Raw genomic sequence first — 21,182 nt, forward strand, 5'->3', positions numbered from 1 at the left:
GGCAGTCTCATATAAAAATATTTCACAGGTCAAGAATTAGCGTTGCAAATCTGTAGAAACAAAATCCTATAAATATAAGTGTCCAAATAAAATATTCGTCAGCATTGTGATACAGTCACGAATTTCATAACTCTTAAAGTACGTTTCTTGGTTTCCAACATCCTTTTCATAAATCAGAGTCCCTAAACACTACTCATTATTCCTTACCTCATTATACATATACATATTCGTCGACACTTCTTCAATATTTCATCGTGAGAAATACGTAGCATAATAAACATTCCTCAACAACATAATACACATCGTCGTTGTAATAATAACATCATAACACGTCAGTCAAATCTCAAAATCGTCGTAACTTCCTCCAATAATTTCTAAGCCTAAAATAATTCTCTGCTCATGTCAAAAGTGTCAGCTGCCTCAAACGTACTTTAAAAATCATGATCTCATACCAAATACATCATTCAAAGCTCTCATAGTATCACAATGATTCCGAAAAAATATGAACAGTTTACAAAGTACAGACAAAATACAGTTTCATAAGTGTGAAGTTATCCAACTGTGTAATTGCGTAAACATCTGTCACTGATGTAATAAAAAAAGTTTATCTCTCAGTTACATGATCAGATAGCTGTGTAATTTGTGTGTTAGAGAAATATGGTACCGATGTGTAAAGTTATATAAGCGAATACCATATTAGCTAGGGTTCCTTGTGGTTGCCACACACATGGTACACAAAGTAAGCGTGTACCCCCCTGAGGATAAATGTAATTATACCCTCAGGTGTTACAGATTACAGCAATGGAATGAAATGTATCATGGAAAAACTTCGTATCATTGTACTTCAAATATCTTAAAAAATAAATTTTTAAAGTACAAAATTAATCACTCAAATGCGTGTCCTGTAGCGCTAAATGTGCGTCTTGTTGCAACATAATCTCTGTGGAAGTGTCGTAGTTATCGTCCTCCGAAAGCTAAGTTCTGCAGAAGTCAATGTACTTACCTCATAATACACAAAAGTGAAATGTTTTGCGTATAAATGTCTTAGTTATTACGCTTATTGCCGTGATGAAGAAAGTACTGTACTGTAACGTAATGTTGTGCCACGAAAAAGGCTGTCTCATTGTTGCTATACCACAAAAGTTACTACTACAACATGTTTTTCTTTCCAGAAGAATTCAGAAAACTGTGCAGATATAAAACAGATACACCGCAAAAGCAACATTGTAAATTGTCACTCATTAGTAGCGTCGTGATAAAAATCGTGTAGCTGTCACATAAACTAACCTCTGTGTCATCTGGTATCTCTCAGAAAGCACTTTAAATTCAGAATGTATTTTCAAATAAACCAAAATGTTGCATTAAAATCTCATTAGCAGTACTGGTAAATGTTCTAAGTATGTGAGCCTTATAGTCGTTACGTAATCGTGCAACAAACAAGCAAGAATGTACACACACAATAACACTGTGACGTCTGTTCACTATAACAATGCATTCGTCATTTCTGTTTAAATAAGTTCTCTTGGTTCTTGACTGGATATTTCACTTCAAACATTGTTACATGTTAACAGATTCTAAATCTGACAAAGCATATTAGTAATGTGAAGCGAAAAATTTTATGACAAAGACTAAGTTAAAAAGCAGATTATCTTTCAATAAACGGTTTTACATGTGAAATGTGGTGTAAACCTTTACTCTTCCTAGTACGCAGAGTTTCAACTTCAACGCAATTATCATGTGGTATACGTCGGATTCTGTAAGGTCCATTGTAAACTAGAAAGAATTTGTGGCTCAAGTGTTTCTTCTTATGTGACAATGAATGAGCTTTAATGAGAACCTTCTGACCAATATACAATTTCTTTGCATTTGCTTTACCGTGTAGTTTTCTCCTTTTGTCTGCTGCAGATTTTATATTTTTAAGAGCCAAATCAATTATGTCTTTGTGTCGAAGTTTACGTGTATTTGGGAAAGGTACAAGCTCTCTGATTCTGTTCGGTGGTTCTTCATTCTTTAGTACAAGAGTAGGTGGTAAAGCAGTGGAATCATGAGGCATTTCATTCAGCACATTTTGAAATAAGTGTAAATATCTGTCCCAATGCTGATGCTTTCTGTGACAATAAAGCCTGCAAAGCTTATTGATTTCTTTCATAATCCGTTCGGAGGGGTTACAATGTGGTGAGTACAATGAAATAAAAACAGGTTTGATTTTATGGTTGCGAAGCATGCGTGACCAAACAGCAGATCTAAATTGCGGTCCGTTATCTGAAATGACTTTAGCAACGTGGCCAACTTCACGTAAGAAATTTTTAACAAAGGCGTTGGATACAGACCGTCCAGTGGCTTTACGTAACGGTGTGAAAGAAACAAATTTTGAAGTAAGTTCAACAGCGACTAGAACGTACGAAAATCCATTAGATGTTCTGACAAGCGGTCCCAAGAGATCAACAGCAGCAAATTCTTTTAATTTAGAAGGAATGATAGGAAACAACGGAGCACGATGTGAGACAGTAGATGGTTTCGCCTTTTGACAAAGTTCACAAATAGACAAGACTCTTCGAATTCTCTTTTCCATATTGTTAAAATAACAAGTCGTTCGAAGAATATGATAACATTTTCGTGGACCAAAATGTGCGTAGCTGAAATGAATGTACCAAATGAGCTTATTAACAAAATCGTCAGGAATGCAAAGTACCCATAGCTTGTCATCAACAGTGCAGCGTTTGAACAGTATGTTGTTTCTAACCAGATAATAATGCCGAATCTGTGTGTGTGTCTTTTCATGCCATTTGCTCTTGATGTCTTTCCAAATCGGATCTTTATCTTGTTCATGAGCAATGTCCTTTAAAGATGTGGTGATGAAGTTTTCAAAGGCGACTTTCTGAATGTAAAGAATACTGAAATTTTTCTCGAGGTTGCCTTCTGTGGTACTTTTCTCAAGCCAAGCCGGTGCGCGTGACAGTGCGTCCGCAACAATGTTCTCCTTGCCGGGAATGTAGACTATTGTGAAGCGGAATTCTTGCAGAAACAATGCCCAACGTTTTAACCTGTCATGATTTAATTTTGAAGACATAAGAAATTGTAATGCACGATGATCACTGTATACTTTTACGTGCTTACCAGAAAGAAAGAAACGGAATTTGTTAAATGCCCAAACGATAGCTAAAGCTTCTAATTCAGTAACGGAATAATTTTTTTCCGATTTTGTTAGCACTCGGCTAGCAAAAGCAATGGTTTTCTGAATGGTAGTGCCATTTTCTATGGCTTCTTGAAATAAATGGGCACCAAGACCGACTTTAGAAGAATCCGTGCTAAGGCAGAAATCTTGTGACAGATCTGGATGAGCTAAGATTGGCGCGTGAAGTAACGCTTCTTTCAAAGAATTGAATTCCAACTGTGCTTGTTCGTCCCAGTTCGAAATAGTATTTTTTCCAGTGAGAGAACAAAGTTTTGGTGTAACAAGAATTTGCATATTCAGAAAACGACGGTAAAAATTTACGAGACCTAGAAAACTGCGGACTTGTCTTTTTGTGGATGGAACTGGAATGGCTCTGATTGCTTCTAACTTTTCAGGATCCGGCTGAATGCCTTCAGAAGAAATAATATGTCCCAAAAACTTCACCTTTGTCCTACCGAATTCAGACTTTTCCAAGTTAACTGTAATTCCAGATTCTGCAAAAATACGTAACAAACTGTTGAGGATGTGATTATGTAGTTCCCATGAAGCTTCTGCTATTAGAATATCGTCCACATATAAGGTGATGTGACGTTTTAAGAACTCAGGTAATATCGAATTTAGCCCGCGAATGAATGCTGCTGAAGAAATGTTCAAACCAAAGGGAAGTTTCCGAAACTGATAACAAACGCCGAAACAAAGGAAAGCTGTGTATTTTCTACATTCTGGATGAAGTTCGATCTGATAAAAGCTGGATCTGAGATCAATGGAAGACAACACTTTTACACCATTAAAATTTTGAAGAAGTTCTTCCATCGTCTGCGGCCTGTCTGTTTCAGGAATAATGATAGTATTGATTTGTCTCGAATCTAAGACAAGCCTGATCGATCCATTTTTCTTCTCAACAACATGTAACGGATTGTTGTATGAGCTTACTGCAGGCTCAATAATGCCCTCGTCAAGCATAGATTGTATTTCTGTTCTAACACGGTCCCTATAATGCGCCGGAATTACGTATGGTCTAACACAAAATTTAGTATGCTCACGAACACGAAATTGGTATTGAAATCCCTTGATTGTTCCTGTTTTGTGAGTAAAAACTGTGGAATGTGCTTGTAAAATCTCAAAAAGGTCCTGCCTATCAGTGTCATTACAATTCTCAATTGTTTGAATTTTATTCTGAATTAACTTATTAGTGTCAAATGCGCCGTCGATATCATCCCTGTCAGTACTTGCAGAGTGATTGTTAGTGTCTAGTTCCGTAGAAAAGTCCGAACTGTTGTCTAACAGAAGGTAAAGCCGATTAATTTCCTCGTCATGGTTTGAGAGCCAATCTTCAAATTTCAAAGCTATTGACTTACCTTCTTTCTCTAAACTTATTTCAGCATCGTGAAAGTTTAAGATTGCTTTGTATTCATTCAAAAAGTCAGCTCCCAATATAATTTCCGTCGACAATAATGGAACAATGAGAAAGTTCATAGAGAAGCTGTGGCTTTGACAAAAGCATTCTAAATTGGTTTGTTGGCGTACATCTACACTTTTTCCAAAGATTGCACCTTGTAATTTAATCTTACGTAACGGAAGTGTGGGGCAATCGTTCGATTTGTTGCATTTGCTAAAGGCTGTTTCACTGATTACTGAAATGGGACTGCCAGAGTCAAGTACTGCCGTAAATTTTACGTCATTTACAGTAATGTGAATCACAGGATATGCAATGTTGGTATGTTTTACGTCGTGTTCCTGGAGTAAGATGTCCCTAATGTCTTCCATTTTTACGTAATTACTAGCTACGGCAGATGCGTCGTTAGTGTCATAAGAACGTTTTGTGGCTGCCAGCGGTGTGAGTCATTGCCTATTGTCTCTTTGTTGGCGCGCGTCGTTATTGGGATTTGGAGACCTAACTTCTACAAATTCACCTCCTCGAGAGGGCCCTGCTCTGTTTGAATCCCGCCAGTTCTGATGCAATTCAGGTCTGTCGTTACGATCACATCGTCTGTCGTCATGTCGGTAGTTCCTGTAGTTTCTTTCTTGTCGGTTAAGTGGTGGAGAATTTCTCCCTGAATCGTAACTGCGCGCTGAACTGTTGCGTCTGAAGTTATTCTGTCTCCCTTGATAATAATTATTTTGGTTCCCATATTGTCTGTTTCTCTGATTGTCTCTGTGATAGTCACTACCGCGGAGAGGTGATCTTTCCCTGTAATTATTACTACTCTGCCAACGGTTGTCGTACGGGTGGTGTCTATTTTGGTCACGATTTGCGTTGTAAGAATAGACCAGTCGTGTCCGGTTATTGTTTCTGTCGTCACGGAATTGTGACGGATGTGACCTGTAATTGTTGTGTCCTTGTTTTCGCGTTCCGCGATTATCAGTGTCAATTTCTAGTTCTTGTAACAGTCCCTGAAAAGCTTCAATGTCGTCTTTGCAACGTCCTGCTAAAATAATATGCCGTAAATGTTCAGGTAATTTGATTAAGCAAATGCGGATGAGTTCTGAGGGGCTGTATGGGTTTGACAGGTACTGATTCTTGTGCAACATGTCTTCAAAATATTTCACAAGACTGGAGAATTCAGATTGTTCGAAATGTTTCATCATTATGATACCATGTTTTACGCGGTCTTGTGTGGCTTGAGACCAATACGCTGAGAGGAAGGCATGGTAAAATTCTCCTTCACTGTGGCAATCGTGAATGACCGATCGCATTCTTACAGCTGGTTCATTCTCTAAGTAGCCACACATAAATTCTAATCTGTGTTCCAACGACCAGTTGGGAGGAAAACAATGAGAGAATTGATGGAGCCATGCTTGTGGATGAATGTCGTTGCCAGAATTCTTAAATGTTTTGAATTTACGTGTAGTAATGAACAGCTTATAGTCAAAATCGTCATGTCGGCGAGTCGCATATCGGTCATTGTTAGGTCGTGTCGGCCGTTCCATCTCAAAATTCGGTGCACATTGCCAATTTCTTTCATAACTTCCGAAATGCCCTGTGTTATTATTTTGCGGCTTTTCCGTGTTTCTAAGTCCCTCTTCCCGTGTTGGAGCGCGAGTGTCCTCTGAAATACGTAATTCTTGTATTACCTGTGTCAGCTGATCTTGTACTTCCCGGATTTCTCTTTGGTGTTGTGTATTAATTTGATTCTGATTTTGTTTGAATTTTCTGATTTGTTCATACTCTTCTGTGTCAGTGAAGGCTACGGGTCTTGTGTCATTCAGATCATCATCTACCTTTGTAGATAAGTTAGTGACCTGATCCGAAAGTTCGGCTACTTTCTCCGATAGTGTACTTATTTCTTCAGTGTGTTTTTCTGAACCAAGTTTCAGAATATCTACTGTGTCCTTTAAGTTTTCCTGAGTTATTGCAAGTTGCGTAACCGAATCGGTAGATGCAACTGAGTCAATTTTAGCCCACAAGGTCTCATGATTTTCATGAACAATGGTTTGCAGTTCTTTTATGGCTGCTTCGTGATTCTGTAATGCATTTTCGTGCCGCGAAAAAATAGGTTGAAAATGCTCACAAATTTGTGTTTTTACGTCATTACAGACTTTTTGACATTTCGATTCAATGTTATGTAACTCAGTAGTTAAATCTTCACGTGTTTGTTCAAGTGTGGTGTGAAGATTTTGTTCCATTGCGTCTAACTGTTGCTGTGTATGTCTCTGGTGTTGTTCCATTGTGTCTAACTTTTTAAGATTTTGTTCCACTGTGTCTAACTTTTTAAGATTTAGTCCCATTTGTCTCTGATTTTGTTCCATTTGTTGCATTAATTGCAATAATAATGTATTAGTGTCTGGAATCTGTTTCTCTACGCTCTTCGGCAGTGCATTTGCAACGGCAACATTCACATTTTGACAAGCAGAAAATGTGTCTTGACTTATTTGAAAAAACGGTGATGACCCAAAACCTGAATCTACAGTATTTGCGATATTGTGTTCTGTCATTCCCGATTCCTGAGGCGAGCTGTTGCCGACCAATCGATCGATAACGCTTCCCTGTTCACTACCTGTTTCACTGTCTACACCATTGTTTGCCGCCCGCTCCATTTCCCTATGCGCAATTACCAAATTACTACTTTGAACATTAGTTAATTCATTACTCTGCGGCGCTAACACACTGCCTTCGTCTTCACTGTCATTTCTCAGTTTACTTTGGAGCCTAGTATTACGTTTTTCACACGCCATAATTGTCACAATATTTCATACGATAACACAGAAAAGCACAATTTGAAGAGCAAAATAAAATAACATAGCAATGGAAATAATGTCTACTTAATTGCCAGCGCAGCTGCGAAATACTTGGTGCAAATCTACATGCATGCCACAACTGTTTTACTGTACAACAATGAAAGGCTACAACTACAAAGGAGATTGTCTCTACAATTACGCGCTAGCAATAAACAAAATCTACACTAATTACACAAACTACAAGAAAAATCAGAAGATTCCAGTGAGGTATCGTAGGCTAAGGGTCGACATATGAAACGTCCCCTTTGAACAATTTATATATGGCTGTGCTTAACCTGACACACAATATTTTGTTAGCGCAATGCAATCTGACTTTCAAAAATCCCTACAAAAGAATGGCCCTGACTAACATTAAACTATACCTTTCACAAATCACTTACCTCACAAAAATCTTCGCTGCTCAAGCTACTGCAATACAGCGAGCGCCACTACTGCCAGCTAAATAAAAGATTCAAACTATGGAAGGCACTAACTACTGATAGGGATAGTTAGCAAATGAAAGATATTAGTAGAGAACAAACAATGTATTTACCTTGATATCATCATATATAAATATAGCAGTTCATGACAAATTTCAAAACTCCGCCATCTCTCTCCCCACATCCACCACTGCTGGCGGCTCACCTCCAACTGCGCAACGCTACGCGCTGTTCACAGCCAGCTGCCTAACACTACAATGGCGAGTATTGCAACAATGCAAAGCAGCCACAGACTGCACACAGCACAGCCAGTGATTTTCATATTGAGCGCTACGTAACGTTGCCAATAAGAAAACATAAACAGCCTACTTACATAGAGAAAACATAAACAGCCTACTTACATTGTTCTCATGTTACGGTACAATTTTTCCCTATGTCTTCGCATCCACCTCTCCCCACCTCTTTTGGGACCTAGTATTTTTCTCAGAATTTTTCTCTCTTCTTTCTCTAGTTGTTCTGCCCAATTTCTTCCTAGTGTCATCGTCTCAGCAGCATATAATACTGCATTCCTCACTGTTGCCTTGTAGTGGCTTATCTTTGCCTCTGTGGATATATTCTTTTTATTGTATACCTCTCTCGTCATGCTGAAGGCTGACCTCATCTTCTTTATCCTCTCTGTTATTCCCTCCTTGCTCCTGTTCCTTCCTGTTATAAATTTTCCCAGGTATATAAATTTGTCCACCATTTGCACAATGCCTTCCGGTGTTTCCCAGTTTGCAGTGGTGTTTAATGTCGTTGTCTTGTTATAGGCGATCCTCAGTCCCACCTTTCTGGCTGCCTTACTTAAGTTGTCGAGTTGTGTCTTTGCGTCTTCTTCCGTCTCACTTAGTATTGCTATGTCATCTGCAAAGGCTGGGCAGTCCACTTGAGCCCTGTTGTCCTTTTTGTCCCCCATATGGGTCTTTGGTATTCCCATTTCCTAGTTTATTGCTCTTCACTGGCTGATCACTTCGTCCAGTGCTATATTGAACAACAATGGTGACAATCCATCTCCCCGTTTAACACCAGTCTTGATCTCAAATTCTTCTGACAGTGCTCCTCTGAATCTCACCCTTGCTTTTGTGTCTGTCAGAATTTCTTTTATGAGTTCTTGTGTAGTTCCATCAAGTCCTCTGTTCTTCAGGATCCCAACAAGAGTCTGTCTGCCGATGGAGTCATGTGCCTTTGTGAAGTCCACGAAGGTTATTACTGTCTTTTTGTTTTTTAAGGCCCTATGTTGTATCACTTGCTTCAGGATGAATATCTGTTCTACACAACCTCTTCCCTTCCTGAATCCCGCTTGGTAGTCGCCAACTGTACTTTCTACCTGTTCTTCCACTCTCTTGAGCAATAGTTTTGATAGCACCTACAACTAACATGCATACAAGTTTACACGTTCTGTGTTGTTTATTTACATGCACATTTTTATTTCATGCACGGATACAGGTAGGATGAGCCTGATTACTAGGAACTCATGACGCAGGTTTTGTTTATTTTACTTATCTATAAGGTGGCTCTGTTCTGCCGTATTTACATTGTGCTATGAAGCAACGACAGACCCATTCATTAGTCAGTGCTATTCAGGGACGGACAGCACAATACGGTGGAGCAGGGCAGTACAGTTTCACAGAACTCACTTGCATGCACCTTGTGTACGGGGAAGTATTTTGCAATGCTCTCGCTGGTGAAAGGCTGTGCAGGAAAGGATTTCCTAACAGGCATCATCAGTCACGACGAATGTTTATTTCTCCGGATCGACGAATACGGGAGACTGGTTCAGTGGGAAGAAGAAACGAGGAACCTGGCAACATGAGAACCACTCGCGCATCCGATTTTGAGGAGGACGTGCAGGAACGTGTTGCAGCGGACCTCACTACAAGTACTCGTCATATTACACGTGAAATGAGCGCTGCACGTACTAGCGTGTGGCGAGTGCACCATGAACAACAATTACACTTATATCATCCACAACACGTCCGTGGAGTGCTTGTGACTGACTTTACATCAAAGGTCGCATTGTGTCGGTGGTTACCGCAAGAATTGATTGATCGACCACATTTCCTCAAAATCGTGCTGCTTACTGACGAAACCTCATCTCGTGATTGTACGAGGGTTGGAACTTAAATAGTGGCAACTATTTAATCACAACCGATGCAAAAGAGTTACATGTTTACACCTGTTACTGTCCTTCAAAGTAGTCACCAGCGCTGTGTAGAACCCGTTGCCAGCGATGTGGAAGGCGTAGTATACCATTAGCAGAGCCTGTTCTGTTGATGGTGTGAATGGCGCGGTCTACTGCCTGTCGAATCTGTGGAACAGTTCTGAAGCGAATGCCGCGAAGTGGTCCCTTCAACTTCGGAATCAAACCAAAGTCACAAGGACTTAAGTACAGGGAGTGTGGTGGATGGTACAGTACATCCCAGTCTCATGGGCCGAGCAGATCGGTCACAGCTTGCGCAGTATGCGCCCGAGCATTGTCGTGCAAAACGTTGGGTGGGTTACGCAGAAAGTGTCGCCGCTCCTTTCGCAAAGCTGGTCGCAGGTGATGCTCCAAAAATGAACAGTAATACTGTGCATTGACGGTCTGCCGTAGAGGAACGTAATGCGTTAGGATAACATCACCATAGTCGTACACGAGAATCACCATAGCTTTCACCATACTGGGGCTCTGACGCTCTTTCGACTTTCGTGGCGACCCATAATGACGCCATTCGTAGGATTGGCATTTCAGTTTTGGCTCGTACGATGTGGCTCATGCCTGATCCAGCAGGAAAGCCTCTCCTTCGCCCCCATAGCGCTCCAAGTGCGTCCGAGCAGCGTCGTAACGCATCCATTCCTCCATTTCCGTCAATTCATGCGGAACCCACCGTGATGCAATCTTTCGCATGCCCAGGCGTTCCTTCAGGTTGCGAAGCGCAGTCGTATGCGCTAATCCGGTTTCGTGGGCGAGCTCACGATTCGCGTAGCGTCGATCACTGTCCACTTTCCAACAGCATGCACTTCTTCTTCAGAGACGCTAGGACGACCTGCCGGATGCATGGCCGCCACAGTTTGCCGACCTTCGTTGAAGGCTTTTACCCAACGTGCCACTGTTCTGTACGGCAATGCCGATTCCCCGCACGCCTCTTGAAGACCTTGATGACACTGTCGTGATGTACGACCTCTGGCACATTGAGTCTTGATCCAACTCCGTTGTTCCTATTTCGAGTACATAGTGACACCGTTACGTCAGACCGCTCGCTCACAAGTGACTGTGTTTCCCTCGACTGTGCGCACGCCGGTGACGTGGGACGGGCGAGTCCATTTGCTCGGAGGTAGGGTAGGTACATCAACAACGTATGGTGTCAGCGACAATAGCAGATTCCATTGCATAGTGTCTCCACAGCAGTGTAGCCACTAATTAAGTTCCAACCTTGTAAGGTGGCATCATTTTGAGCCACATTACAAATACCGCTCCGGAAAGAAGACACTTTAATAGTATAAACATCGAGACAAGAAACCATTATCGATACTGACATCGGCTAGGGATCTTAATTTGTAGCAGAATATCTGCAAGTTGGGCGATAGTGAAGCGGACGGAGACGGGAGGCTGGCAGGAGAACGGGAAAGACACAAGCTACGCCTAAGAGCTGAAGACAACAGTGCCCGTAAGCTACTCTGGAAACCCCAGGCGGGTGGACCGCGGCTTAGCAGGAGACACGTGGCCGAGGAAAAGGAGACGACACAAGGGCTCGCTCACAAAACGCGTGGCGGCGTGTAGGTGGTTTTCCCAACGGCCGGAGCGGAAGCTTCTGGAACAGTCTGGAAGCTTCTAGAAGCTTCGGTCGGCTGCAAAACTGAGATTGGTCGGCACTCGGAAACGAACGCCTTCCAGCAACATGATTGGCCAGTCGCTCGGTGCCAGTCGTACTGTGCATTGATCGCGTGCGGAGCTGCGGGAGCGCTTACGATACTACACCGAGCCATAGGGACCTGCTTGCGGGTTACGTCTCGAGGGTGCGTAAAACTTTGAAACTTACGCATACCAAGGACGCAGGAGCGGCCAACTGAGTTTTTGTTAAAACACAGTTTGGCGCTCAGTATCATCTGAGGGCAAAGCAACCTCAGGAAGTATTTAGAGTGGCATTGTCGTGCTTCTTGCCGCTGCGGAAATGTCTTGTGCAGGTGAAGCCTTGGGGTCGAAGCGGTCTTCCGTTGTCGACAAAAGGCGCGTCTTGTCGTTGCCGCGGGCCGCGTCTCCGGCCGTTTCGAGCGCCTCAGCTGCCGCAGAGCCAGGCTCTGCCCTCCCCCCCAAGGTTAGGGAAAATGTGGGCCAGGACCTGGGAGCCGGCCGCGGAACCGCAGAGAAGGTTTCCGCCGCCGCCGATCAGACCTCCCCGTCCACAAGGAGAATAGGGCCAGCAATGCAGCCGGGCCACCTAACGGTGTCAACGATGGCTGTAACTGGCACCCCCTGGCAGCACCCCCCCTCTCCGTTACGGACGTGGCAAATAATACAGCAAAAAATGCCACCCTACACAGAACACCAACAACCTCATACATAGTTAGTACTTGCAATCCCACCCCTCCTAACCTCGTCCTAACCCCGCTCCTGCTTGCCCACGCCACCGACACACTACCTGAATACATTGAATCCATGAAAAATGGCAAGCAGACGATCCGCCTGCCGACCAAAATCCTCCCCAAACACACCCCCTCGTCTCAGTCCTCCACCCGTTCCAAATACCTTAAATCCCCCCACACAAGTCCACCACATCAAAGCAGCGGCGTGTAAAGAAGGACAGGAAGGAGAAGCACTCCAAGGGGAAGAAGCAATCCACCACCCCCACCCTAACCAATTCCACACCCTCCGAGGAGCCTGCGCCCCCGACAGCACCTGTCGTCGCTCTGGGAGGGGACCAGGAAACACCGGCACTGGAAGGGAACCGCGTAACCGGGCAGGACTCGGATGGTTTCGTGCTGGCGAAGAAAACGTTTCGCCAGCCGAGGCTTCCGCCAGCCCGGGGAGTGGAACCCACCCCGAACAGATTCCAGGCGGTTGCTGAGGAGCCAGAGACAACAGAAAACACAACACAAACACAGAACCAAGTCGCCCACCACCTCCCCCCGATTGTCGCAGAGTTTCCTCATAACTACGAGGAGCTCTTCGAGTTGCTCAAGACAGAAATCGGGGGAGGCAGTTTCCAGGCAAAACCCGCCGGTGGAGACAAAATGAAAGTCACAGTACACACACTCGAACACTACGACACAGTCAAAACACTATTCAACACAAGAAGCATACCTCACTACACATTCCCAACAACAAAGACACGGAACAGGAACATAGTTATCAGAGACCTTCCAAGACGAGTGTCCCCCCAGGCAATCAAAACAGACTTGACTGCCCGGGGGTACGTCGTCAAGGTGGTACAGCAAATGGGCAGCATAGACACTAAGTGGCCGCTGTACCAGGTAACATTCCCTGACATACCCCAAAACAAGAGGGAGATTAAGATGGTCCTGGCAGTGCCTGTCACCACGGAGCCGCTGCGCCGTAAAAACAAGGCGGTGCAGTGCTTCAGGTGTCAGGGCCTGAACCACATCGCTGCGCACTGCACCATGCCAGTGAGATGCAGGAAGTGCGCCGAGGCCCACGACACCAGGACATGCACACTAAAACACACGGACCCACAAATAAGGTGCGCGCTGTGTGGCAAAAACCACACAGCGGGTTACCAAGGTTGTGAGGTCCACAAAAGACACTCAGAGCAGGCAAAGGGCGCAAAGGCCGCCCCCCACACACGTAAACAAAACACGACAAACCCAACCAACCACACAAGAAAACAAAATACAACAACACACACAGACAAGGCCTGGTTAAAACCAAGACCGAACACACCCAGGGCAACATATGCAGAAGTGGTTTCTCCCCCGAGAAACCATGAAAGCGTGGCCCCGTCACCACAACACCAATCACAGTCACAAGAACAACACCGGGAAACACACAACAACAGCGACCAGGTCCACCAAGTCAGAGGAAGCTCTAGGGAACCACACACACAGTCCCCCCCCCCATGGACCAGTTGTTAGGCGTTATGGTGCAGACCATGAACCTCGTCATGGAAATGATGAAGGAATTCAGGGAAGCCCAGAAGCAGAACACACAGTCCTCTTTGCCCTTCAGGCAACAGTCCAGCAGTCGCTCCCCTCTGCGACTTCCTCAGTAGTTTCAAAACCCCATCATGGATAGACGACCAAACATCCATGGCCTGACAATGTGCGTCTTTAACGCAGACGGCATTGTTAACCAAGAGGTCGAGTTCAGAGAACTCATGAAGGAGTTCTCCATCGACATATGCATGATGGGGGAAACCCACTTAAAACCGGGAACAAAAGCGACAGTCCCCAACTATGTTAGCTATCGCAAAGACAGGCCAACCCATGGCGGAGGAGTGGCCATATACATAAAAAGAGGGATCCCCCACCACCAGGTATTCTTACCAGCTACCAATAAAATCGAAGCAGTCGCAGTGGAAGTAGCCACTGCCACTGGACCCCTAACAATCGTTGCAATCTACCGACCCCCACAAGACGAGATAGATGAGGGAGACATAGCTACTCTAGGGCAAATTGAAGGCAAACTCATAATAGGGGGCGACTTCAATGCCAAACATCCTGATTGGAATTCTAGAGTAACCTCCAGAGCAGGCGCCAGATTGAAACAACTAGCGCGCAACCACCATTTAGAAACATGGGGTCCAGTCGAGCCCACACATTTTCCAAAAAATGGAGGCAGGCCCGACGTGTTAGACATAGCTCTCACTAGGAGGATTACGGGGTTTGTGACCGCGAGGACGATCAACAGAATGTCCTCCGACCACAACCCAGTGATCCTAGAGGTCGACGTGGGAGAATGGGTAGCACTCCCACGGAACCAGACGTCTTACAAACGTACAAACTGGGAGCGATACCGAGAAACTGTCGCCTCTGATATCGCTCGCGCTCCGCCACCTACTGCCGAAACAGTAGAACAAGCGCTACAAGACCTAACAGGTACCATCCTGCAGGCAGCAGAAGAGGCCACCCCTCCACAAAGGGATGGCCCGCCGCCGCAAATACAGCTCCCGGAACACTTGCTAGCTCAAATTCGACATAAGAACAGAGTGGCAAAAGAGTGGAAGATAACCAGAAACCAGGCCACAAGGAGGCTGCTCAATCGTTTACAGAGAGAATTGAAGGTAGCGCTCAATGAGCACAGAAACCAGCAATAGCAAAACCGCCTCACAATCCTCAAAGTAGACGATCACACACTTTGGCAAGCAACCAAACAATTCACAAAAAGACGCGCTAGGATGCCGCCACTGCACGGCGAGAGGGGTATGGCCTACAGCCATGCTGAAAAGGCCAACGCCCTCGCCGACACTTTCGAGAAGCAGTTCCAAGCGGCTGAACCCCAGGATGATGAGCATGAAAGAGTGGTCCGTCGTCAACTGGCCGTCTTCCTCAATGCTGAGGAGGACCCAGAAGACGAACCCACAGTTTTTGCCCCTGAAGACGTGGCAAAAGTAATTAGGTCCCTCCCCTCCAAAAAGGCGCCAGGACATGACAATGTCACCAGCCAGTTGGTCAAAAACCTCCCACCCACGGCGATCGAACACCTCGCAAACGTCTTCAACGAGATTACTCGTACCCGCGAGTTCCCAGGTTGCTGGAAACACGCGGAAGTGGTCGCAATACACAAACCAGGGAAAGACCCTCTATTCCCGCAGCACTACAGGCCGATTAGCCTCTTGCCAACTCTCAGCAAGATCTATGAGCGCCTCCTGCTAAGACCCATACAAGAACATATCACCAGAGAGCAAATTCTGCCGGATTTCCAATTCGGATTCCGGCAGAACCACTCTGCCCCACAACAGATCATGAGAGTGGTTGAAGCAGCCACAGAGGGCTTCAACCACAGAGGCTACTGCGGGATAGTGCTACTTGACGTAGCCAAAGCCTTTGACTCGGTATGGCATAGAGGGCTACTCTACAAGTTGTACACTCAAGGGTTCCCCGGGAGTATAGTTAAGCAGATCAAAAGCTATCTCTCGAACAGAACTTTCTCTGTCAAAGTAGAAACAGCCACCTCCACCAAGAGGCGTATTCGTGCTGGGGTGCCACAGGGATTGGTCCTGGGGCCCGTTTTGTACAGTCTGTACACTGCGGACACACCAACGGCCCCCCTGGTGCACACCGCTCAGTACGCTGACGATACAGCCTTCTACACAAGAAACGCGAACAAGGACCTGGTCATCCGTAGGCTACAAAGGGTTTTAGATGACACAGATACTTGGGCCCGTCGCTGGCGAATCACCATCAATTCTGAAAAGACGCAGGCGATGCTGATTACCCGTAGGCTCGGAAGGCGCGAACCTCCTCAACGCCCCCCCCCCCCCCTCCACCTTCACCTAAACGGAACCCAACTCCCCTGGCGCAGAACCGCCAAGTATCTTGGCGTAACCTTGGACTCTCGTCTTACGTGGAAACCCCACATAGACGAAGTCCATAGGAAGGTCTGCGCCAGAATGTCCATCCTGTACCCAATCCTCAACTCATCCAGCTTCCTTTCCTGCTCAGTAGGAGTGAACGTATACCAGGCCCTGATCCGGCCAGTCATGGAATACGCGTGTCCTGTCTGGGGATACGCGGCGAAGCAGCACCTGGACACTCTCCAGAGGCTGCAGAACCGCGCCCTCAGGAGGGCACTGCGTTTACCCCCTGGATTCCCCATTGACGATTTACATGCCGCTGTGGAAATCCCACTCCTGAGAGAGCGTTTCCAAGACCTGGCAAGGGCCTTCTATGAAGGTTCTTCCAGGTCGGGAAACGCCCTCATCCACTCCCTAGGTCGGTATGACATGTCCCGCGATAAACACAATCGCCCCATGACGATCTTCGACGACTAAGTCGAAGAGAAAAATCCCAATACCCATTCCCAAATCCTACTCCTACCCAAAATACTACAATTATCTCGCCAAACCTCAGGCAAGTACCAGACTCACACAGAACAAACATCACATCTCACAGACATCAAAAAAGTACAGAAATAATCACACACACAAGTACACAGGGGAGTAAAAGCCGAAAGGCTACAAACTCCCCCTCACACTTCCCCAAAGAGGGGAAAGTATTAGATGTAAGCAGCACACATGATTGGCCACACACATTAAAGGGGGGAAGAAAAAAGAACATGAGCTATGAAACAGCGCAGCTACTGAGAAACACTAGTTCCTGGGGCGTCGAGGAGAGAGGTTGGTCCTGGCGAGATGTGCGACCTCGTTACTGGGACAGAGTACTTGTAGCGAGAGCCGGAGGATCGTCTGGTGTTCCACGGCAGCAGTGTATGTGCCTACGGAAGCTGTTGGTGAGGTAGAATTTATGTTATCTCGCTGAGGCGAGAACCTTTGCAGCGATAAGCGTTAGATCACTGTAGTGGTCGTACATTCGCAACGGTGGTTAGGGAAGTAAAGTAAATTGCTGATCACGTGTCTTTTTTGTTCTATGCTTAGGCTTCACGTTGCTAGAAGCGAGTGTAATTCTAAATATAATTGCAATTGCCATAGCTGATGTCAGTATTCCGCACTCGAATTAACGACCGCGAATATATCACAGGACAGTACCAGACAGAGCGATTACCAAATTTGAATAGGCAGAACTAAAATGTTGCTCGTACTGTGTAATCTTGTATAGAGTAAACTGCAGAATAGTAAAGAATTTCACACTACTGAGTGTATCACTTCATAGCAGGTACTTTCCTTTGTGATTTTATTATCTCCTTATTTGTGTATTTCATGTTTGCAACCACCTGGTGGAGGCAGTGTTTGTAGGTCAGCTCATCTGAACATTCTAACATATACTGAGGATATGGTTAGAAACCAACCAGATTTGCATACGACTAGTTAACGTCACTTATAGAACAAAGGACAAGCTTACCCTTCTGGAGAGCGTATAAGTGTCAGGGCGACAAATTAGCGTTATAAAATCCGTTGTGCAAAATTTTTCACTTATACGTTCGGCTCGCAGGCTTACCCATCAGCAGAAAAGAGCAAAACAGAAGCGGTAGCTTACAGCCTACGTATCTGGAACAGCAGGAATAGTCATGTGTGGGGTGTGGAAAACCCTAACGCTGTAGTAAAGTCACACCATCAAGTAAGGTTTGCTGTGAGCATCTGGGCCGGCATTGAAGGCGACAATTTGATTGGTCCATATCTTCTACGTTGCAGTCTGAGTAGCCACCTGTTCTTGAGATCGGTGCAAAGAGTTCTACCTCAGTTGTTGGACAACGTACCCTCGGCTGTTCGTGAGAGGATGTGGCTACAACATGGCGGCGCACCGCCTCACTTCAGTGCGGACGTCCGCAACCATCTCATTGTTGTGTTTCCTGGTCGCTGGATTGGAAGGAGAGATCCTATTCCATGGCCTGCGAGTTCGCCTGATCTGAATAGCCTCGGTTACTTCCTATGGGAATACCTGAAGTGACTTGTGTATGAGACCCCAGTGGTTACGGAGACGGAATTAGTTACCAGAATTGTAGCTGCCTGTGGTGTGATGCGAAACACACCAGGAGTATTTGTCAGGGTGCGTCGATGTCATGCTTGCTTTGGGATTGATGGCCATCAGTTTCAGCATATTTTGTGAGATATAGTAAAAGTGCTAGGTTCATTGTGTCCCTGATGGTACTTGCAGTTGAAACGTAAATAAAATAGTGCACAATATCGTGATTTTGTTCCTATTGTCTCCTTAAGCTGGCTTCTCCGACACTACTTCAAATTGTTAAGTGGAGCGTGCTCTGTATCCTGTTAAATTTTTGCACTCTCTTGCGGAAACACTCTGCATGTATTTGATGTGTTGCAGGTACTACTACTACTACTACTACTACTACGTGATCAGGCCCAGTGGACCGCACGCATGTACAAGTTTCCTCCTCCACTGTATTCTGTCCGTTGCTGCTATCCGCCATTCGTCCACATCTATTGACACTTGGTTTAAATCTTCGTGGAGTCCATCCCTCCAACGCTTCTTGGGTCTCCCTGGCGGTCTCTTTCGTGTAGGTGTGAAATCCAGGAGCTTCCGAGGCCATCTGTGATCCTCCATCCGGGCCACATGACCGGCCCACTGCATTCGTTTGGCTTTGACAGTTCCTGCTATGTTGGGCTGCTGGTACAGTTCCTCAAGCTCTTGGTTGTATCTGATCCTCCATTCCCCTGTATCTACATCCAGCACCGGACCGAAGATCTTCCGAAGCACTTTTCTCTCAAAAACAAGGAGCTTATGGAAGTCCTGTTTCCGGATACTCCATGTCTCACAGCCATATATGAAATGTCGTGTGACGAGGGCCTCCCGTCGGGTAGACCGTTCGCCTGGTGCAAGTCTTTCGATTTGACGTCACTTCGGCGACTTGCGCGTCGATGGGGATGAAAGAACAACAGGCTGGATCTGGGTTTTGTACAGTCGAATCTTGAACTGTCTGGAGAGATATTTGGAGTGAAGCAGTTGTATTAGGGTGTGGTAAGATCGGTTTCCTGCTTGTATTCTGGTATTGATCTCTGCTTCACATGACGAGTTCTCAGTGAAAAGTGCCCCTAGGTATTTGAATTCTTGCACTCTCTTGTAGGAATGGTCCCCAACCTTCAGTGATTGTAGATGATCAGCAGTCTGACAATGACCACGCGTCATAACGAGGTACTCTGTCTTTGCTTCGTTTATGTTTAGCCCAAATTTGCTGGCAGCCTCCTTTAGTGCTTTGGTCATTTGCTCCAACTCCTCTTCCGACCTAGAGAGTAAACAGATGTCGTCTGCATAGGCTAAGTATGCCAGTCTCTTTCCTTCGATTTCAATCCCTTCGTTCTCTTGGAGTGTCTCGCGTACGATCTTCTCGAGGGCAAAGTTGAACAGGATAGGGGACAACCCATCTCCTTGCCTGAGTCCTGTCACAATTTCAAACTCCTCAGTTACGCGATTTCCCATCTTCACCTTTGCACGTGTTTCTTTCAGACAGATCTTTAATAGATTGATGAGTTTCTCTGTGTTGCAGGTAGCTTATTTATTGTATTGAAAAAGTCTTGGGACTACACAGAGCGACAAAATTAATGGATCAGTTTTTCGAAAGCCGGCAGTTGTTTTCCATCCCGAAACATTAGTTTGAAGTTTGGCTCAAAGGTGGCTACAACCTTCCTCTGTAAGGGTGACGAAGCGTGGCACACTCCGACGTCACCCTCGGGCCCAGCGACACTTCAAACAGCGACGTGTCGAGACGCAGAAGAAAGAGGAAAGGGCTGCGTGGCAGAAGTTCATGTGAGCAGGAAGGTAAGTCGCTGAGGTCTCAATGGCACCAGACTTCACCACAATTCTGCCCAACGCCAACGGCGACACCCAGCGTCGGAAGCACGTGGTTGTCTTGCGAGGAAAACATTTCAGACACACCGACGTTCAGAACCGGCGCGGAAATGGCTCAGGGAGTGGCATAAAGGGTGTCAGTGAAACCATCCCTTCCGCTGCGGTGCTGATTCCTGCATATTTCGCGGCCGCCACAGGAAAACGCAAACAAAAGGGCTGAAAGAGCAAAAGCGCCCTTTCTTGCTTGGGAACACATTCATATTTAACAACGAAATTCGTCAAACGACCGTGAAATTGAGACGTTATTGTAGTTCTGCTTCCAGTTTCGGCAGTTCATTATGTCGTCTTCAGGCCTCCTACGACCCATGCAAAAATTAGCATACTGAGGCCATATGTCCCTGGATGTCATGAATTCGTTGCAGCTCGGATTCAACTGAATACTTCGTTTCCACACTTGACTCCAACTCACTTGCAACTGAATGCTTCCTTCGCAGACTTGGCTGCAACTCACTTGCAACTTAATTGCAGTCAAGTCTTCAAAGGAAGCACTCAATTGCAACTGAGTTGCAGTCAAGTCTTCGAAGGAAGCAGTTGCAACTGAGTTGTAGTCAAGTCTGCGAATGAAGCACTCAGCTGCAACTGTGTTGCAGTCAAGTCTGCGAAGGAAACACTCAGTTGCAACAGAGCTGCAGTCAAGTCTTCGAAGGAAGCAGTTCCAACTGAGTTGCAATCAAGTCTTCGAAGGAAGCAGTTGCAACTGAGTTGTAGTCAAGTCTGCGAATGGACCACTCAGCTGCAACTGACTTGCAGTCAAGTCTGTGAATGAACCACTCAGCTGCAACTGAGTTGCAGTCAAGTCTGCAAATGAAGCACTCAGCTGCAACTGAGTTGCAGTCAAGTCTGCGAAGGAAACACTCAGTTGCAACAGAGCTGCAGTCAAGTCTTCAAAGGAA

Source organism: Schistocerca piceifrons, chromosome 9 (genome assembly GCF_021461385.2).
Source record: "Schistocerca piceifrons isolate TAMUIC-IGC-003096 chromosome 9, iqSchPice1.1, whole genome shotgun sequence".
Taxonomy (NCBI): Eukaryota; Metazoa; Arthropoda; class Insecta; order Orthoptera; family Acrididae; genus Schistocerca; species Schistocerca piceifrons.